Source organism: Lissotriton vulgaris, chromosome 11 (assembly GCF_964263255.1).
Source record: "Lissotriton vulgaris chromosome 11, aLisVul1.2, whole genome shotgun sequence".
Classification (NCBI taxonomy): Eukaryota; Metazoa; Chordata; class Amphibia; order Caudata; family Salamandridae; genus Lissotriton; species Lissotriton vulgaris.
This window is the reverse complement of record NC_141699.1, coordinates 74,823,827-74,844,447: the sequence shown is the minus strand read 5'-3', so window position 1 is coordinate 74,844,447 and position 20,621 is coordinate 74,823,827.

The following is a 20,621-nucleotide window of genomic DNA, read 5'->3' as shown; positions in this document are numbered from 1 at the left end:
GTTCTGCAATACTTGGGGTTCCCCAGGGACTGCCCACAAATTACACAACTCCACTCCAGGGGCTGCTTGTCAATCATTTAGAGCTGCCTCTCACCACCCCTCCCTTTCCCAAGTCGTCACAGGGTGCATGCTCTCATTTCTGGTCTCCTCTTGTGCCCAGGTATAGGGAGAGACCACAAGCCCTTTTATTTGTGCAGAGCAGATTTTCCCTGCATTCAGAGAATCGGTCTCACCCTTCTTCTCCCGTCTTTCGTTTGTTGTTGCCATCGCCATGACAATGGAACAGTTGCTGGGCTAAGCATGAGATCTCTTCACAAAGCAGTCCAAATTGGGCGAACTAGGGACTTTATACTTAAGAGCTCACAGAATATGACCAGCAACATAAGGTTGTGATGCATCAAGACTGGAAGAGGGTTGAGCTTCTGCACAAGGCTGGGCGTAGGAAGTGTGGGGCTCGCAGGGGATATATCGCCACCCCCCCCCCCCAGATTTTGTAGTGGGGGGACATGTTAATGGCCCTGCACTTGACCTTCCCTTTTGTTGTGCTGCAAAAGCTCAAGGAATTTGTTCACACCTTGTCTTCGCTGCCACCACTGCCTGCAAGGGAGAGTGGTAGTTTGTTGATTGTGGACATTATCCTGCCCCACCTCAGCCCTGACCTTACCTTATTTGCCTGTTTCACACTGCACAATTCAGCCACTCAAAAGCCTAATGTTTTGTTGAAATGTTTATTTTGAGCAGTTGAACCTCACCCTGGAACATAAGAAAAATTAGCATCAGACATAGTCTAAGCACACATTTTGCGCAGTACATTGTATCAGATGTGTTGGTTAAATACCACTATTTGTTTTATTTCTTTTATAGCGCTAGTTGACCCAATCAAGGGATTCAGAGCGCTTTACTTCACACATACACATTATACATTGGCAATATATCATGTGTGTGTAAATCAATATACAGGATGTGTTACATAAGATAGTGAGGCTTACAAGGTGTAGGAGTCACATATGCTTCATAGCAGACTGTGCAGTATTAGAAGGATTACAATTTATGAACTGCAAGTAACTAAAGAATCTCTGAATTAAAAGCAATAACCCACTTACTCATCAACATAGAATGAAAATCTGTCATCTGTGTGTCACATGATGTGCTTTGTGGGAGACATATTAACCCACTATGCTACTTTGATTCAAAACTGGGACTAGACAAAAAAACTCTCTCTCCAGCAAGTGAATAAACCTCCAGAGTTATCTTACCATTACCATTATTTCCTAAGATTTACTGGGTAAATAAAGATCTATGCAGCAGGTGCCTTAACCCCATAATGTGTTTTAAAATGCAGACTTTGCAACCAATTAAGCACAACAGACATACTGCCACGTTTCTTCTTGTTGCCAAATTATTTCTGGCAAAGTTTTAATAAATAAATGTATAAGTGGAGACCTCGATCTTGCACCGGGGTTGCTTCACTTTTTTGGCACAACTCAGACGCAAAATCTAATTTGTTAAATATTGTAATGTGCTCAAATGTACTCATGATAGACCTGCTTAACATATGTGAGGTCTTAGAATTTGATGTCATTTTTTGTGTTATCACTTTGTGTGAGGTCACAAGCAATGTCACGCGCTATGATGCCACTTACATAGTGCCTAACTTGATTAGTGTCCAACTTCTTTTTTTAGGACTTATGCCCTGTTGGGAGAAGTATAATGGAGAGCTGGAGTTGATGGTTGTAGGAGGCTGGCATAGTATATGGTGCACACTTATTAAAGTGGTGCACCTTGCTCTAATCCAGGCAACCCTTATGGTGATTTTAGTAGTCTTTGATAAAGATAGAAAGCTCTCAAAGTGGCACCTGTGGATAGCAGCCTTCAGGCTTATCTTGAAGGAGACTAAAGCAGCTTATCTTACCACATTTAATAGACAGTGTAGATTAGATTTAAAAAAGCACACAGTGTTTATAAAAACAAGTCTATTTATTATGCAACACAATCATTAACACATTGGTATATCTCCTGTGAGAAGTTGGCCTGGTATATAATGCTCACTAATTCTTAGTGATCACTTTGTACCATGCCAAGCAACCCTTATGATGATGGTTGTAATTCAACCTTGTAGACCAGTTATCCTAGTGGTAACGTGGACAAAGCAGTCTTAGGCTAAACTCTGAAAGGCATGTGAAGCCAGCTGTTATACCATACACAACCCCCTTGAATACCAAATGAAAGGGACACCACACAGATATATATTGAAAATATATATTGATTTATTAACTATAAAATCCCCTGGACTCTTTATGAGCACAGAAGCACAAGCGTTAAATCACAAGACAGTTTAAAATACACAAAAGTTGCACAATATGGATGAGCCCTAGGGGCCACCTAAACCATATACTAAGAAAGTGGTATAAGAGATACCAATAGGAAAGGGAAGAGGCCTAGGGCCTTGGGAATCACTGGAGCTATTCGAGACTGGCAATGATTAAGTCGGGAAAGGCCCACGGGACTCGGGTGCAGTGTTCAAAGTGCACGCACTTTCCAATGTAAAGTCTATGGTGCGTAAAAGTTACACAAAGTCAGTTTAAGGGCACTTCCGCTGAACCTAGAGGAACAAAACTTAAGACACAGACCCTAGAGGTGTGTACCAGTGTAGGGACACCGGCGTTGCAATGTTACCTCACCCACAGGAAGTGGGTGCACAGGGTCGAAGTGGCGTCGGGTTTTGACACGCAGGTTCTTGGCGCTTGAAGCTGAAGATGCTGCAGGCGATGTGAAGGAGAAGTGTCCGGTGGATCCAAGGGTGGATCTGAAGTGGTGAAGACCTGAAAGCAGAGGGGACAATGTTCAAAGTCACTGACCAGTGACCACCGTGGAACCAGGTTGGAACCAGGCAAAGTCGGGTGCAAACAGGTGATGAGGTGTTGCTTCTCTCTCCAGCCACGTGGACACGAAGAGGTCAAGGATGTCCAGGAGTCGATCACGAGCTGTCCCTTGAAGGTTCTAGCTGATGGCGGTGTCAGCAACTCGATTGAAGCAAACAAGTCTTGGCTAATGCAAGCAACGGGGAAAGTGAAAAAGGCTTATTACTCAGACCAGCAAGGTCAGAGCAGGTACTCCTTTCTACAGGAGCGAGGGCAGGTCTGGAGCAACCAGACCCACAGTGTAAATCGTAGGTTTCGTCGCCAAGATGGCCGCTGATCACGTGACAAGCGTCCGGGATGGCGAGTCAAGTGGCACAAAGCCAAAGGGCCCCACGCAGATCGTGGAGATGCTGGAGGGCTGATATTTGGTGCAAATGCTGCTCGGTTGTGGAGCTTCTTTAACCCCAAAGCATAGAGTCGAGGGTGCCTCGGGTGCTGCGCAGTCAGCGTCTCGGGGGTCTTTCAAGATGTCCGCTCCCACGTCTCTCGGTGCCTCCACGGGTCCCTTCTTTGCAGGGACTGTGGATCGGGCTGGGAGAAGTCTGGAAAGCTGGGTCTTGTCAGGCTCTGCACTCGGGCTCCGGCGGGAGGCGGCGGCAAAGCAGACGTCGAGGTGCTGGGTGATGCCTGTGTTCACAGGGTGGCCACTCCTAGGCCACAAGGGAGATGCTCTTCAGTCTTCTGTGCAGCAGAATGTCGAAGTCCAGTCTTCTTCTTGTTTAAAGTTGATTTCAGGATATTCTGAGTTGCATTGGCACTGCTCCCACTCTTTTTTTTTTTTTGTTTTTTTTTGGAAAACCTTTATTTAACAGTATGTGCAGACAAATACGGGCCTACAACCCTCAGGCCGGCCTCGACAATAAAGGGCACATCAGCAAGCAAGTCTACAACTCGGCAGCATATCAGGACAATCACGAAGAGATCAGGTTACATTATACGCAATTTTGCCGCCAAGCGCCAGGATGATGAGGTTTAATTTGATAAAGTTTTGAAATAAGTCCATAGCAACAGGTCTGGAAGGATCCAAATCAGAGCAATGCAGTTAGGACTATAGTGGGCAGCGATCTTAAGAAGGGTCAGCAAGCATTATCAATAAGGTAATCAATCGCACTCAATGAAATCAGGATAGATAAAAAAAACACATCACATGACGATCTCCAAGCACTACCCAAAAGTACCCACTCCTCCCATAGACCCAAGAAATAGGAAAGAAAGGAACAAGCTAGAAAGGTAAAGAGTAGAAAGGGAGAAGAGAAAAAGAGATGAGAAAGAAAGAAAAAGGAGGCCCATAGAAATGAAAAAAAAACCAACAAGGAATTATACCCCCCACCCTACACGCATGCAGAGGCTACGGCCTACCCCCCCCTAGCAGTGTGTCTGTCGCCCCAGAAGAATACCCGAAATGTAGAAGAAGAAAAAGAGAAGAAAAGGAGATAGAGTGTCACGGTTGATCGGAGGAGGGCCAAGGATCTAATCAAAGCAAGCAAAATCGTTACCCGCGGTCACCCAACCCCAGGCCCCAACCTAACACCCAGGCTACATGTACCTCCGACAGTCACAAGTCCCAGTCCCAGCATTATACGTTCCAATGTGCAACAAGAAAATCCCCTTCCTCAGCCTTGGCCCCTTCGAATCCACAGTCCAACTGAAGTCAAGTGCAATACAGCCAGCCTGGACGGGATGGACCACCATGGAGTCCGTTGCAGAAGTCGAGGTGTAAGAGACAAGTCAAACCGGAGTGAAGCACGATAATAAGGGACCGAGGAATGCGCCGCTGCCATGCCACGGCTAGAGCAACAGGGAGCAGGACGATGCACAAACTCCAAAGTAGCGGCCGGCCGATGTGCAGGAAGCAAGTCCAGGAGGACGCTCAGAAACGTGGCACCAAAGGACAAAGGAGATAAGCAAAACTGCAACTGAGGCACGAGCTCCGGCCGCGTCAAGGGAGCAGCGTTGTCAGACTCCTCCAGAGCAGAACCAAAGAGTACCGCAGCGGGCATTGGGACACGTCCCCCCGGCACTGCCACATACCTCAACTCAGGTGATCCACCGACAGCCGGCTGAAGATGTGGCTTAACATGCCGCACTGGAGAATCACCATGGCCAGCTGAAAAAGGCCCATCAAACCGGTCCCCCAGACCAGTGGCAAAGTCGCGGAAGGCTAACCGCAGGTCCTCCAGCGCAGCCAGGATGTCGCGGAGCCCCAGCGGTGGATCAAGGATGGAGGGTGCTGTACCGTCCGCCATCTTAGGCAGGCAACCATCGAGCGCCCAGGGAAGCAAGCCCCCTTCACCAGCCATCGGTATCTGGAGCGTGATGTCTCTCTGTGGGGCCCTGGTGGTGCAGGAAACGTGGGGGCAGCCGGTCGTGGAGAGGCTCCAAGGACAGGAGAAACTGTGGTGCAGGGAAACCCACCGGCAGGATCAGGGCGTCTGATGCGGAAGATGGCGGCCGCTGCTGAAGGCTGCAACAAAGAAGCAATCCCGGCCCTCCAGCTGGGCCGGGATACATTAACCGGGAGCCTGATACTATGTTGCAAGCGAGTCGCGCTGGGCAGCCGAGCAAGGGAAGGGCTGCTGTAAGAACTGCAGCTCTGCGCTCCAGGTCCAGTGCACCGGCTCCTCCCTCACCGCAGCGGCCGCTGCTGTTGTTGTCGCCGCCGGCCGTCCCCACCAAACAATAGCCCGGCTGCTCCCTCTTGAAGGGCCGAAATGGAAACCGGGGCTCAACTCCGCCGGGGAAGCTCCGTTCGCGACCGGAGCTGCAGCAACGTGGTCAGGAGCCTAGCGCAGGCAAGCGTCGGGCTCGGAGGCACAGGATTCTGGCCAGGATATCGGCGAAGGGCGCAAGGGTCGGCGGAGCCGAAGGGCTAGGCGGCCATCTCGGCTGCCGGTTAGGCTCCTCCCCCACTGCTCCCACTCTTATTCCAATCTGAGGGGTGGATCGCCTGCTAGGTCCCTCCCCTATAGGTGGGACCAGGAAGGGGGGTGGTTACACCCCCTTTCCTTTGTCCAGGTCTCACTGGAGCTGGGGCTGGGCTGCCCCAGAACCGGTTTGACCGGATTATGCAAGGGGAAGCCTTGTGCTCCCCAGGCACTGTCTCAATCTATTCAGCCCTGTCCTACCCAATACACAAAACCCTGTCTGGGGTGGTGCTCGCACCTCCCAAGGCAGGAAACCCTTTGTCCAAGCCTCCCTCACTGGAAGGACTCCCAGCAGCAGGAGGTCAGACTCGTGTCTGTGGTGGCAGCATCCATTTTGTGATGCTGAGGCTCTGGTTAACTTTAACCGGGGTTAAGGCTACACACATGTCGTGTCCCTCTAGAAGGGTGGAATGCTATCCCCGTCGACAGAACTGTCGAGGGGATAGTATTCCAATTCGTATGACACCTTACTCGACATGTTTTTATAAAGCCAAACCAAAGATAGCATTTAACCGAGAGGATTATAATGCACTTAAGAGTATATGGTATGGCAGTATCCCGGAACAGCTTAGGGAGTGGTTCCCGACAGCTGCAGACAGGCTCAGCTCATGCTAGAGCACAATCTCACATATTTCCAAGCACTCTGCCTCCAGGATTGATGAGGCCTTCCATAGGAGTGGCTGATAGGAACATATGTGTCCAGTTTAGGGTTAGGCACAGGCATACTGTACCTAAGTAAGAGGTGATTACACCAACTTACCCCAGCTGAGTGATCAGCCAGTTGTGTCAAATATGGAGGCCAGGCCAGGGGTGGCACAATACATGCTGCAGCCCCTGGTAGGCCTTGGAGACACCTATGCCCTGGGTACCTAGGGTACACTGTTACAGGGGCCTATAAGGTGAACCAGTTCCAATTGTGTATGCACCTAAGGTACATGGAGTCCATTTTAAGGAGAGAGCAATCAGCCTGGGGCCCTGAATAGCAGGATCCCAGGCCAACTAAGTCAAAAACCAGCTAAACACCAGGCAAAAAGTTTGGGGGTAACCATAGTCAGATATCCACCTTCCTACATAACCCCCCCCCCCAAACGAAAGGAGATAAGGCTATCCTTGACCAGGTAAGCCTATATTGCCTAAGTGGCCATATAAGGAAGTACCAGCTCTGGCTTGGTAACCCCCTGTCTCATGGTCCACTAAGCAATCCCTCACCCTAAGGGTATCTGAGGGTCTCCACCATAGGGAATCTCTACCTGTGGTGTGTCTTTGCAAAGTCAAAGGCTGGTGTTGAGATGGAGTACTGAAGTGAGTTTCCTCTGTAGGGCTCAGCTTCCTCCAATCACTCTCCACCATGTGTGCCTTTCTTTCTTTGACTGAGTTGCACTGTGCTCTCAGGGTCAACCTCTGGCTACCTAAAGCTGGAGGCTGGGTCCCTCTGTTTGGCTTACTGGAGGGACAGTTCAGGTTTGGGCCCTTAGGGTCCCAGGTTTGGCTGTGCCCAACAATATCCATCTGGGGGAGGTCCCTAACTACTTTTAAGGGGGATCCCTCAGGAGTTTTTAAAGTTTTCACCTCACTAGGGCTACTAGTTTTGGTGCCCCTAATCTGTTGATGGGGGTGCTTTATTTGACAGGGGGCCCTTTGGGTCTCACTGTCCTTCTTGTCCTCTGCAGCCCTGGGCTGAGTAAGGCAAGGTAGAGAGGGGAAGGTTACCTGCTCCAGACTGGGTCCCACCTGAGAAGGGTCCACTGCCATCAGAGGCTCTGTTAGGCCAGGCCTAACAACCTCTGGGACAGTTCCTTCATCAGGGGTAGGATCAGTTCCCTGAGGAGGCTGATCCTTTCCTAAAGTCTGGTGGGAGGGAGATTTCTCTTCCTCCTCAATGCTCTCTGTTTGGGTGGAGTGATCCATCATTTCAGGCTTCACTACCCATGTATCAGTTTGAGTGTGGGCTGTGGCAATCACAGCCCCACCAACCTTTTCTGGAGGAGACTCAGTTTGGGTATGGGCTGTTACTAGTACAGCCCTGCTACTCTTTCCAGGAGGGAGGTTATCTAAAGATGGGGCTGAGGTTTGCTCAGCCCTCCCAACCTTTTCAGGAAGGACATCTTGGATTGGGGCTGTAGCCATCACAGCCCCACTAACCTTTCCATGGAGATTTACCATTCTAGAATGGGTTTGCTGTTCAACCTCAGCCCAAGCTGAGATTTCCAAATCATTACCCAGTAGGCAATCTACAGGCAAGTTTGCTGACACTGCCACTCTCTTTGGGCCAGTGACACCTCCCCAGCTAAGATTGACTACTGCCATGGGATGATTGGTTTCTATGCCATCAATGTTTGTCACCTGATATTTGGCATCAGGTAAAAGTTGCCTTGAGGGGACTAGACATTCAGCCACCATGGTGATGCTAGCCCCTGTGTCTCTGAAGGCCTCAACTTTCAAACCATTGATGAGGGGCTCCTGTCTATACTTGCTCAAAGTGTTTGGGCAAGCAGTGAAATTGGCAAACCCCATGCCAGTCTCATAGACAAGAGTATCTGAGTTAGGGGACCTGGATAGGCCAGAGTCCACCTGTCCTCCAAAAGTAAACCCACCCAAATGTTTGGGGGTGCTCCCACCACCTGGGGGACCACTGCTAACAGTGACAGGAGGTGTTGGAGCCTTACCTGGAGGTATATTCTCCTTATTGCCATTCTTGGGACAACAGCTATCTGTTTTGTAATGCCCCACCTGTTTACAGGTATGACAATAAGGCTTTTTCTGGGTTGTAGAAGTGTCTTGGGACCCATCCCCATTCTTGGAGTTTTGGGGCCCTGGGGAAGTCTTTTCCTTACTTTTGTCCCCACCCTTCTCTTGAGGCTTGGTAGTCTCTTTCTTTTGGTCACCACCTTGGTTCTTAGGCCTGATCCTGGTTCTGACCCATTTGTCTGCCCTCCTACCCAATTCTTGTGGGGAGGTCAGATCAGAGTCAACCAGGTGCTGATGTAGAAGCTGATTTTGACAATTACTTAAGATTTGCTCTCTCATAATTAAATTATACAATCCTGTATAGTCAGTAACCTTACTTCCCAGCAACCAGCCCTCCAGAGCCTTAGTGGCACACTCAACAAATTCAGACCAGTCCTGAGTCTGTGTCTTCTGGGTATCTCTGAACATTAACCTGTACTGTTCAGTGGTTAAGCCTAACCCATCAATCAGAGCACTCTTCAGGACCATATAGTTTGTAGAATCCCCATCACTAACTGTGAGGAGTCTGTCTCTGCCTCTACCTTCAAAGGAGAGCCACAAGATTGCTGCCCACTGCTCCTGAGGGATCTGCTGTACCATGCAGGCCCTCTCAAGTGCAGTCATCCATTTGTGGATATCATCCCCAGCTTTGTAGGGGGGCACAATCTTACTCAGGTTTCTTGTATCAAAAGACCTGCCTTCATCCTTCTGGATATTGCTGCCACCAGTGGATCCTAATCCACTCTCTCTAGGCTGTCTTGCTCTAGCAAGTTTCTCTTGGGCCAGGGCAATCTCTAACTCTTGTCTCTGGACTCTCAATTCAGCCTCTCTAATTTGAGATTCTCTCAATTTGGCCTCATGTTCCCTTCTCTGAGGGCTAGTCATCCTCTTTCTGGAGTGACCATGAGAACCTCTAGAAGCATGGGAGTTGTCAGAGTCACCTGAGTGAGTCCTTCTCCTCCTAGGCTTCTGGTTAAGTCCACCTGGGGGTCTGAATGGGTTGTTACCTGATTCATTCCCAAGTAAGCTTAAGTTAGCCTGGTTCAGTCTACTGACCAGCACCTGACTATTTCTGTCATCATCTGACTCACTGCTTTCCACCTCCTCCTCTTCCTCTTCCTCTTCCTCCTCATCTACCTGAGGAGCTCCAGTGGTGGAGGCTTCCTCATCTACCAGGATGATAGGGGCAGGGGTGTCTACAGTGTCATCCTCTGAAGGATGGCCTCCTTCAGCATTCCCTGTGGGGTTTGCCTTAGAGGGCTTTAGAGTCTCAGACTGGTCTAAGAGCTCTCTTAGGTGGTCTGTAGTAGGGGAAGGCCCTGTCTTCAGACCCCTTAAGACACAAAGCGGTCTTAATTCCTTAAAGGAAAAAATAGCAAATTTGGATGGTGCCCTTGGAGGGTCACTCTCAACAGGAGTAAGTCCACTGGACCCCTCTGCTCCAGACATTGCTCTAGTGTGGGTGGATGTGTTGCAATCTACCTACACTGGTGGTTACCTACTAAACCTATCTAGTAGTTGTAGCTAGGGTGTGCTACTCCCTTTGCTCTACAACAACTAAGTTCAGTAGAACTTAAGTATACTAGTCTTGTTTTATATGTACCTAGCAGGTACCTGTATGATCTTTCAAATGATAATCTCAAAGATTGTAATGGTAAAACAACAGCAAGCTCAGATCCCAATCCGCTGCTCACCAATGTGAGAAGTTGGCCTGGTATATAATGCTCACTAATTCTTAGTGATCACTTTGTACCATGCCAAGCAACCCTTATGATGATGGTTGTAATTCAACCTTGTAGACCAGTTATCCTAGTGGTAACGTGGACAAAGCAGTCTTAGGCTAAACTCTGAAAGGCATGTGAAGCCAGCTGTTATACCATACACAACCCCCTTGAATACCAAATGAAAGGGACACCACACAGATATATATTGAAAATATATATTGATTTATTAACTATAAAATCCCCTGGACTCTTTATGAGCACAGAAGCACAAGCGTTAAATCACAAGACAGTTTAAAATACACAAAAGTTGCACAATATGGATGAGCCCTAGGGGCCACCTAAACCATATACTAAGAAAGTGGTATAAGAGATACCAATAGGAAAGGGAAGAGGCCTAGGGCCTTGGGAATCGCTGGAGCTATTTTAGACTGGCAATGATTAAGTCGGGAAAGGCCCACGGGACTCGGGTGCAGTGTTCAAAGTGCACGCACTTTCCAATGTAAAGTCTATGGTGCGTAAAAGTTACACAAAGTTAGTGTAAGGGCACTTCCGCTGAACCTAGAGGAACAAAACTTAAGACACAGACCCTAGAGGTGTGAACCAGTGTAGGGACACCGGCGTTGCAATGTTACCTCACCCACAGGAAGTGGGTGCACAGGGTCGAAGTGGCGTCGGGTTTTGACACGCAGGTTCTTGGGGCTTGAAGCTGAAGATGCTGCAGGCGATGTGAAGGAGAAGTGTCCGGTGGATCCAAGGGTGGATCTGAAGTGGTGAAGACCTGAAAGCAGAGGGGACAATGTTCAAAGTCACTGACCAGTGACCACCGTGGAACCAGGTTGGAACCAGGCAAAGTCGGGTGCAAACAGGTGATGAGGTGTTGCTTCTCTCTGCAGCCACGTGGACACGAAGAGGTCAAGGACGTCCAGGAGTCGATCACGAGCTGTCCCTCGAAGGCTCTAGCTGATGGCGGTGTCGGCAACTCGATTGAAGCAAACAAGCCTTGGCTAATGCAAGCCACGGGGAAAGTGAAAAAGGCTTATTACTCAGACCAGCAAGGTCAGAGCAGGTACTCCTTTCTACAGGAGCGAGGGCAGGTCTGGAGCAACCAGACCCACAGTGTAAATTGTAGGTTTCGTCGCCAAGATGGCCGCTGATCACGTGACAAGCGGCCGGGATGGCGAGTCGAGTGGCACAAAGCAAAAGGGTCCCACGCAGATCGTGGAGATGCTGGAGGGCTGATCTTTGGTGCAAATGCTCCTCGGTTGTGGGGCTTCTTAAACCCCAAAGCACAGAGTCGAGGGTGCCTCGGGTGCTGCGCAGTCAGCGTCTCGGGGGTCTTTCAAGATGTCATACATGCCAACATTTCAGAAGAGCAAAGAGGGAGATTTAAAAAAAAAAATCGGGAGAATCGGGCCTTGAATCGGGTTACTGGCATTTATGGGCTTTGGAAGTGTGCTGCTGCAGGATTTGTCATTTAAAACACAAATGCAAATTTTTTACATACCTTTCAGAAGCATGGAGCACGATCGCAGGCAGAGAGAGGGTAATGCAAGTGTTGTGCACTGGCCTGGCAGTGCATGCTCCCCTCCCCCCACCCCCGTGTGACAGCCCGGGCTAAAACAGCTTCTTGTGCACACACACAGACCCCCCGCCCCCCAATCAATACTTCACAGGTCATTAAAAGACCATTCCCTTGTTAAGTACGCTTTGTTGGTTGTTCACCCCTCCTAGAGACCCTGCATGGCCACTCTGACTATTGCTGGAAAAATTGGCACTTTACACAATACCGAGCCCTGTCAGCTGAAACCGCGAGGAATCGGGTTTTTGCTTGCAGGAATCGGGAGGCGGAGACTAGCCTTCAAATCGGTAGTCTCACGCCTGAATCAGGAGGGTTGGCATGTCTGAGATGTCCGCTCCCACGTCTCTCGGTGCCTCCACGGGTCCCTTCTTTGCAGGGACTGTGGATCGGGCTGGGAGAAGTCTGGGAAGCTGGGTCTTGTCAGGCTCTGCACTCGGGCTCCGGCGGGAGGCGGCGGCAAAGCAGACGTCGAGGTGCTGGGTGATGCCTGTGTTCACAGGGTGGCCACTCCTAGGCCACAAGGGAGATGCTCTTCAGTCTTCTGTGCAGCAGAATGTCGAAGTCCAGTCTTCTTCTTGTTTAAAGTTGATTTCAGGATGATCTGAGTTGCATTGGCACTGCTCCCACTCTTATTCCAATCTGAGGGGTGGATCTCCTGCTAGGTCCCTCCCCTATGGGTGGGACCAGGAAGGGGGGTGGTTACACCCCCTTTCCTTTGTCCAGGTCTCACTGGAGCTGGGGCTGGGCTGCCCCAGAACCGGTTTGACCGGATTATGCAAGGGGAAGCCTTGTGCTCCCCAGGCACTGTCTCAATCTATTCAGCCCTGTCCTACCCAATACACAAAACCCTGTCTGGGGTGGTGCTCGCACCTCCCAAGGCAGGAAACCCTTTGTCCAAGCCTCCCTCACTGGAAGGACTCCCAGCAGCAGGAGGTCAGACTCGTGTCTGTGGTGGCAGCATCCATTTTGTTATGCTGAGGCTCTGGTTAACTTTAACCGGGGTTAAGGCTACACACATGTCGTGTCCCTCTAGAAGGGTGGAATGCTATCCCCGTCGACAGAACTGTCGAGGGGATAGTATTCCAATTCGTATGACACCTTACTCGACATGTTTTGATAAAGCCAAACCAAAGATAGCATTTAACCGCGAGGATTATAATGCACTTAAGAGTATATGGTATGGCAGTATCCCGGAGCAGCTTAGGGAGTGGTTCCCGACAGCTGCAGACAGGCTCAGCTCATGCTAGAGCACAATCTCACATATTTCCAAGCACTCTGCCTCCAGGATTGATGAGGCCTTCCATAGGAGTGGCTGATAGGAACATATGTGTCCAGTTTAGGGTTAGGCACAGGCATACTGTACCTAAGTAAGAGGTGATTACACCAACTTACCCCAGCTGAGTGATCAGCCAGTTGTGTCAAATATGGAGGCCAGGCCAGGGGTGGCACAATACATGCTGCAGCCCCTGGTAGGCCTTGGAGACACCTATGCCCTGGGTACCTGGGGTACACTGTTACAGGGGCCTATAAGGTGAACCAGTTCCAATTGTGTATGCACCTAAGGTACATGGAGTCCATTTTAAGGAGAGAGCAATCAGCCTGGGGCCCTGAATAGCAGGATCCCAGGCCAACTAAGTCAAAAACCAGCTAAACACCAGGCAAAAAGTTTGGGGGTAACCATAGTCAGATATCCACCTTCCTACATCTCCTACCTGGAGATATCAACAATACCAACAACAACACTTCAAATTATTCAAGTAAGTCTCCAGGGGGAGGCCAAACCATATACTAAGAAAGTTGAATGTGAACTCAAAGGAGAATGGGACTTGAATCAGAAAACTCAGAGACGCTGGGGACACAAGGAACCACCCAAGGTAAGTACCCACGGACCCCACAGAGGCTGTGTGCAGAGTGAAAACACAGCAGCATGCCCAATGGAAGTCAAGAGAGAAGTTGCACTTTAAAGAAGAAGGACCTTTCACAGAGGACCCCAAAGAAACCCTTTGGAAGACGGGAGGTTGGAGAGTCAACCCAGCCGAGGATGCTCCAAGAACCAAGTTACCTGCACCTGGGAAGCCGGATGCACAGGGGTGAAGTGACGTTGGAACCTGCTGTAGACGACAATGGAAGACCTCAAAGAAGATACCTCTGGAGAAGCCTGTGATGGAGTCCAGCAGAAACCAAGAGTGGATTCTTGAAGACGAGAACCTGCAAGCAGTGGGGGCAGAGTCTAAGGCACTTGAAAGTGACCAGGAGGCATGGAAGCATAGTGCTCACCAAGGTCGGGAGATTCAAGAGTGAAGACTGGTGACTTTGTTGCTGCAGCTGTGAGGACCAGGCAATGTTGAGGAAGGCCAGGAGCTGTGCATGAGCTGTCCTATATCGGGTGTCTGTGTTAAGGTGATGGGTGTCTGTCCTCCACTAAGTATGTTGTCTTGAGGTGAAGTCTTCTCATGAGCAATAATTTTAACAACTTTCTAGTTAACTTTGAATATAAACGTCCCCATGACCCGAACCCTAGAACTCAAAAAAAATTTGTTTTACCCACAGGTCCAAATTTGACCTTCATACAAGAGTAGACATTAGTCACTCTTCGCACCAAATTCACCTGGTCCTGAAAAAAGCCCCACTGACCTTAACAGACGAAACGTGGCTGAAACATGTCGACCATTTTTATACACTAGAGAATTGAATATGTATGAATCCTAACTATTTCTAAGAACATATTCTGCAATATTCTCAACCCACAATCCAATCCCGGACAATAAAGTGCAGTTTTCCTGGAACGATTGGATTGTTTTTATAAATTCACTTATACACCACCCACTATCACTAATCACTACTGTTTTTAACCTAGGGTGTTCTCCTCCTGGTGGAGGGTGCATACCAATTGATCCTATGATTTTGCACAGACGTGTAAACGAAGGCGGAGAATCAACATATACCGCCCATACCACTATTGTTACACGTAAATGAGGGTCTTTTACCAAGGGTCATCCCAGTTAGAACTGTACCCAGGTTATACAGGACAAGTGATCCCCCCTCCCCCCTTTTGATTGAAAATACTTGAAGCCAAGGAACTTGGTGGGATCACAAGTTTTCCTTCTCCCCCCCTCATTTGATTGATATATGTCTGGCGGGAGCCCCAACAAACCTTACCTGCTGAAACTTGTTTGGAAAGCAAAAAGATGCAAACATTGGGACCAGCAAGGCCCAGAGCAAGCAGGGGAGCCCACTGAAGCAAAGGAAGACCCTTGAAAAGACTCACAGGCTGAAGGGACAGGAGTCGCAAGAGGACCTCAGGCAGCTCACCTGAGATGGAGACCCACCATGCAGAGGATGCAGTGAGGCACGCTGATCTTTGAGGGATGAGGTGCTAGAGATTGGAGCTTCTTTTAGTCTGAAGATTTCTGGAGTGCAGAGCCAACAAGCCTTGGCAATGGAAAGTCGACGCGGTGCACAGGGGTTTGATCCCAACAGCTGCGACAAGGGATACTATCCTCAAAATTGCAGAGAAGACACGTCAAACCTCTAGAGAGCTGCAGAATCACCACATGTGTTGCTGGACCTCAGGAGGTCTGTAGGATGGCAGGCGCAGTAGACCAGCCAGCTTCATTGCGGTGCCTGAAGATGCAGGGGAGTGACTCCTTCACTCCAAGGGAGATTACTTTAGATGTCCTTGATGCTCACAGGTCTTCTGGAGAACCTGGATGAAGCACAGACACAGACAACACAGAAGACTTGATGAACAGCGAGACCAGGAGCAGCAGGAGTCTTCCATGATGCAGTCTCGGTTCCATTTGAAGTCCGACGAAGTCCAAGTGTCCAGACGGTTGAAGAGTGTCTTAGTTTCATTGGTGAGCCTTGTTTCACATCGAATCTGAGGACCCACCCTCACGGGAGCTCCTATGTACCCTAGGGAAAGGGTTAGAACAACTCAGGGGTCCATCCCAGAGGAGGGGCTGGAAAGAGGAGGATCTTCCCCTATCCTTTGTCAGGTTTCAACACCAGAGCAGGAACCAAGGGTTCCTAAACTTGCTCAAACCAGAGTATGCAAGGAGGGCTCCGAATTTGCCCTTCAATGGAATCTGGTGCTGCTGGAAAGCGCCCTCACCCGAGCCCAATACACTAAGTCCTGTCTAGGAGGTGGTCACACCTCCCTGTGGCAGGAAACCTACTGTTCTACCTTGCCCTGCTCAAGCTCAGGTCAGCAGCACGAGGACATAATTATGTCCATGGTCGGCAGAAGCACTAGGTTGCTGGCAGACCCTGAAAGGCTGTTACCGGGAGTACAGGGGGTCCCATAAGGAGCCCCCCAGTACATGGGATCATACTTCCAGTACTGGAATCAGTGTTGGGGTATGAGTCCAACATGCTTGATGCCAAACATGACCAGGTTCAGTCAAGCCATAATATAGTTAGACATCTCATAATGACTGATGTCCGCTATATACCATAAAATGGCTGACTGCACTTACAAAGCCTGGAGATTTGACCCTGGGTTTGTAGGGGTGCCCTGCTTATGCAGGGCCACCCTCACATTTGTAACCAAGCACCCTGCCTAACACCGGGTGACTTATAAGTTTTACGTGCAGTGACCTCAGATATAAGGAAACGTATACCTGTCGCGAGAGACCATCTCACACAGGCTGCAATGGCCTGTAGTCAGAGTTTTAATGGACTCCCATGGTTGGCACAATACATTGCAATGCTGCAGCCCATGGGAGACCCCTCATGTACCCATGCCCTGGGTACTTTAGAACTATGTACTAGGGACTTATTAGGGTACACCAGTAGCCAATTGTGGATGTACCAAAGTACTTACCAGAGCCAATTTAGGGGAGAGATTACAGTTGCTGGGGTCCTGATTAGCAGGATCCCAGCAAACTACAGTCAAACCACACTGACCAGGCAAAAAGTGGGGTAACTATGAAAGCAGATCCTACTTTTCTACACAACCCGCCTCCCCCAAACCTAAGGACATGAGACTAACCTTCCCCAGTGGAGTCTTCATTTTTTAAGTGGAAATATCTGGAAAGTCCATCTGTGTTGGCATGGTTATTCCCAGGTCTATGCTCCATTGAAAAGTCCCTCCCCTGTAGGGAAATGGACCATATCAAAAGTTTGGGGGTTTGACCCTTCATCTATTTAAGTCGTAAGAGGGGCTTATGTTCTGTCTGAACAATGAAGTGAGTGCCAAACCGGTATGATCTCAACTTCTTCAAGGTCCAGACCACAGCAAAGGCTTCCCTCTCAAGAGCTGACCAATGCTTCTCCCTGGGCGTCAACCTTCTGCTTAGAAAAGCTATTGGTTACTCCTGGCCCTCTGCATGAAGCTGTGACAATACTGCACCTATACGTATCTTAGAAGCATCTGTCTGGACAAAGAATGGTTTGGAATGGTCAGGACTTTGCAGATTTGGAGCAGAGCACATGGCTTGCTTTGGTCATCAAATGCCTTCTGACAGCTAAATGTCCACTGAACTTGTTTAGGTATTCTTTTGGAGGTGACATCATTAAGGGGTGTCACTATGGATTCATAAACCTTAGAAAATCTTCTGTAATAGCCTGTTCAGCCAAAGAAAGCTCTGACCTGAGTCTGGGTAGTGGAAACAATCCAGTCCATGATGGTATGAATTTTGCTCTCCAATGGTTGAACTTGGCCTCCACCTACATGGTAGCCCAAGTACTCAACATTGCTCTGCCCTATCTGGCACTTTGTGGCCATGATAGTGAGGCCTGCCTTCTGCAGAGTCGCAGGTATATTTCTGGGGTGGTCCAGGTGATCCTCCCAGGTGGAGGTAAATACAGCTATATCATCTATATGTGCTGCACTATAAGCGCCAGACCTGTTAAGACTTTATTCACCAGCCTCTGATATGTGGCAGGTGCACTTTCACAACTAAAAGGCATTACAATAAATTGATAATGCCCCCTTTTGGTTTGGCATCCTCATTTAGTCTGACTTGCCAATAACCAGCAGTCGGGTGAAATATACTGAGTTATTTGGCAGAGGCAATGTCTCAATCAGTTCATCTGCCCTTGGAATTGGATGGGCATCAGTCCCAGTGACTGCATTGAGGCCTCTATAGTCAATACAAAACCTCATCTCTCTCTCTCTTGGTGTGAGGTTTTGTTACAAGGACTACAAGACTAGGCCAAAGGCTATCTGAAGGCTCAAGGACCCCCAACACCAGCATCTTTTGGATCTGGACCTCTGTCCTGATGCAATCTCTGACATGGTCAGGCTGTCTGTAACTTTTGCTCTTCACAGGCAGGCTGTCACCGGGGTCCACTTCAATGGGTACATGAGGTGGATTGACTGGTTGTAAGAGAACAGAGACCAGGAAACTGACTGAGAACATGTCTGCAGTCAGCTTGCTGTTGATCAGTGAGGCTGTCTGCCTTGACTATTCCTTCAACTGATCCATCAACTGGGTCTAGAGAAAGAAGATCAGGGAGAGGGTTACACTCTTCCTCCTGTCCCTCACCAGTGGCCATGAGCAAGCTCATGTAAGTCCTGTCCACAAAAGGTTTCAGGCAATTCACAAGAAGTACCCTTTAGGGACTTCTTGGAGTACCTAGGTCAAATAAGTAGGTGAGCTCACCTTTCTTTTCCAGTATAGTGTGAGGGCCACTTCACTTGTTCCACTTGTCTTAGAGAGCTGCTGGGGCCACAGGCTCCTACACCCATACTTCCTGTCCTGGCTGGTAAACAATCAGTACAGCCTTGTGGTCATGCAATGATGTTTAAATTAAAGCTCCTGGCTGGTCTCAAGGTTTTTGCTGATCTTCTTCAGGTGCTCAGCCATGCGAGAATGCAGGTCCAGAACATAGTCTAGTAAGTCTTGTTTAGGAGGCTTGAGAGGTTGCTCACATCCTTCTTTGACTAGACATAATGAACCCCTAACTGGATGTCCAAACAGAAGTTCAAATGGGCTGTAGTCCACCCCTTTCTGAGGAATCCCTCTGTAGGCAAAGAGAAGGCCAGGTAGTAAGACATCCTATTTTTGTCTCAGCTTATCTGGGTGTCTCATGATCATACATTTGAGAGTCTTGTTGAACCTTTCAGCAAAGCCATTTCCCTGTGGATTGTAGGGTGTGGTAATCTTATAGGGCCTGATTAACAGAACTAACTTAAGACAAAATCCTAAACTTACTATTTTTTGGTAGTCACAGAAGTTAGGATTTTGTCTTAAGTTTGTCTTAAGACAGACTTAAGACAGACTTAAGACAGAATCCTAACTTAAGTCTGTCTTAAGTCTGTCTTAAGACAAAATCCTAACTTCTGTGAATATCAAAAGTAGTAAGTTTAGGATTTTGTCTTAAGTTAGTTCTGTGAATCGGGCCCAATGTTAACACCACACTCTTTCACATAGCAGTGATGTAGCTAGACATGAAGTTAGTACCTCTGTCTGATAAGACCTTAGGGAACCCAACTCTGGAAAAGATTCCCAGGAGGGCTCTGGCCACTACAGGAGCTGTAGTGGCCCTAAGAGGAATACCCTTTGGATATCAAGTGGCATGATCCACCACCACTAAGATAAAACTATGTCCAGATGCTGTTGGAGGGTTTACGGTATCTACAATGTCTATCCCTGCCCTCTCAGAGGTAGTCCAAACCACTGGCAGTGGGATTAGGAGGGCCTTTGTAGTGCCACCTGACTTACCACTAGCTTGGCAGGTGACACGGGAGCAACAGAACTCCTAGTTGTCTTCACACATGTGGGCCAGTGAAAGTGAGAGACAAGCCTGTCCCAAATCTTGCTTTTCCCAAGATGTCCCACAGGGAATGTCGATAATTGGGAGAAGTGCACAGCTCAAATTGTTTCTGGAAAAGTTTTTTTGTACATTTTGTTTTAACGTTGTGGGTGCTCCGTAGGTGGTAACCACGTCCCTGGGTACCGACTTAAATCACAAACAGTGTCTGTAGTGGGTCACTACAGACATCCCATTTGGGCACACCTTCTCTCCTCAGTGTGAATGAGGATTCCAAATCATACAAGTTTTGAAGTAGTTTCCTTTATTGTAGTAATTATTTTTTCTCTTATATTTTATAGTGCATTATTTCAATAATGAATTCAGTTCATTCATGTTTGTTCATGTTTGCATCAACGACACAAAAAGAAATTACAATCCAATGCATTTCGGGCATATATGTCCTGCCCTTCATCAGGGAATCAATTCTATGAAAAAATAAAATGCAAGACAATAAATAACGTGTATGTGGCACTAATGCATCAATACTTCGGCAATCAATCTCGCATATGTCTTAAACCGCTGCTAAAAGACGTGTGTATGTTACCGCTATCAGCAAAGTATCACACTCATAAACCCGTGTCCATCACCAACATTACGGTTTCATCGAGAGCACTTACGTGTCGTGTTGTAACAATGTTAAACTGAGTGAATCGGGGTCCCTCCAGCTTTTATATACTGTGAAAACAACAAAACCAGCATGCCAATCAGCACTAAATAACGTCTCTATTACCAAAAGAAAGTTTAAGAGAAAACGCTACGAACACCATCAATTGCGTGTTGCCATGTATGAAACTGACCTTAAACTGGTTGTGAAAACAGCGTACTCGTTCCCGCCACGCTTCAAAAGCATCAAGTTTCACCTACGCTCTCCTAAATCGAACAACGATCTCTGCTATTGGTCTAAGTTCCGATCACATGACAATGAAATGAAAAAATTGAAATGAAAAAAATACTCTGGTTGCTGAATCACGGTGTTCTACCAAGA